General features: G+C 46.2%; 1 pseudogene; it reads right to left on the bottom strand.

The window, feature by feature from the left end:
- Nucleotides 1-749: 749 nt before the first annotated feature.
- Nucleotides 750-867, bottom strand: LOC124607710 (annotated as a pseudogene).
- Between the last annotated feature and the right edge of the window lie 433 nt (nucleotides 868-1,300).

Here is a 1,300-nt window from a genome sequence, read left to right as displayed (position 1 = left end):
AAATGGCTCTGAGCACTATCGGATTTAACTTCTGAGGTCATCAGTCCCCTAGAACTTAGAACTACGTAAACCTAACTAACCTAAGGACATCACACACACCCATGCCCCTAGGCAGGATTCGAACCTGTGACCGTGGCGGTCACACGGTTCCAGACTGTAGCGCCTAGAACCGCACGGCCACTCCGGCCGGCTACCACTTTTCCAGCTTCTTTTATTGTTTTACGTACAGTATCACAGAGAAAAAAAAGAGAGGAAAATTCTAATGAAAAGTCCATACGCACAACAATCCCACATTTTAAACAAGAAACGGATGAACAACGCTGCCTTTCGCGATGTGTTAATTTGATAATAATAAAATAAAGCGAAACGTGTAATGTCATCCTCATGATCATCACCATTATTATCATCATCACTGCCATTATCCAAAGGCACTACATCATCGTCACCATAATCATCGTGATCACCAAATAATGTCGCTATAAGCATTCTACGCTATTTGGTGTTGTCTAATTAATCCCTTCATAGATCTGGCACTTTACTTCCAATGTAAACGTAAACTCCGTCCACAGGCCCTCGCGGACGTAGCGGTACCGACCGGTCGCCGTGTCATCCTCAGCTCACAGGCGTCAGCGGGCGCGCATATGTAGGGGCATGTGGTCAGCACACCGCTCTTGCGGCCGTAGGTCAGTTTCCGAGACCGGAGCCGCTACTTCTCAATCAAGTAGCTCGCCAGTTTACCTCACCCCGCTTGCCAACAGCACTCGGCAGACCGGATGGTCATCCATCCAAGTGCTAGCCCAGCCCGACAGCGCTCAGCTTCGGTGATCTGACGGGAACCGATGTTACCACTGCGGCAAGGCCGCTGGCATTACTTCCAATAGATATTTGAAAATTTTCTTTATCGGCGTTGCCATGGTTTTCTTCCAAATTTTTTTCGTTGAAACACATCTGTTACAAACTTACAGTGATGAGCGAGAACGTTGTGACCAGTCCCCAACTGGCGACTGAACGTCGATTGGTGGCGTTACGGGTATGAGGCCGTAAAGTAAATAAACACTCAACGAGAAATAAGAAAAAAAGTCTTGAGTCCACGAAGGAATTATCCGAATGGCATGGAAATCGGTAGATGTGATGTATAAGTACAGACATGATTACAATCGGATAATTTATTCAGGAAAAAGAGCTTGAGAAACTGAGCAAGGCAATAATGTGTTGATCAACCTCTGGCCCGTATGCAAGTACTCCACTTAGAATTAACAGAGTTGTTGGATGTCCTCCTGAGGGATATCGTGTCAAATTC

The sequence above is a fragment of the Schistocerca americana genome, chromosome 3, assembly GCF_021461395.2.
Source record: "Schistocerca americana isolate TAMUIC-IGC-003095 chromosome 3, iqSchAmer2.1, whole genome shotgun sequence".
Lineage (NCBI taxonomy): Eukaryota > Metazoa > Arthropoda > Insecta > Orthoptera > Acrididae > Schistocerca > Schistocerca americana.
Note: the sequence above shows the minus strand (reverse complement) of the source record. Positions and strands in the feature narration are given on the sequence as shown.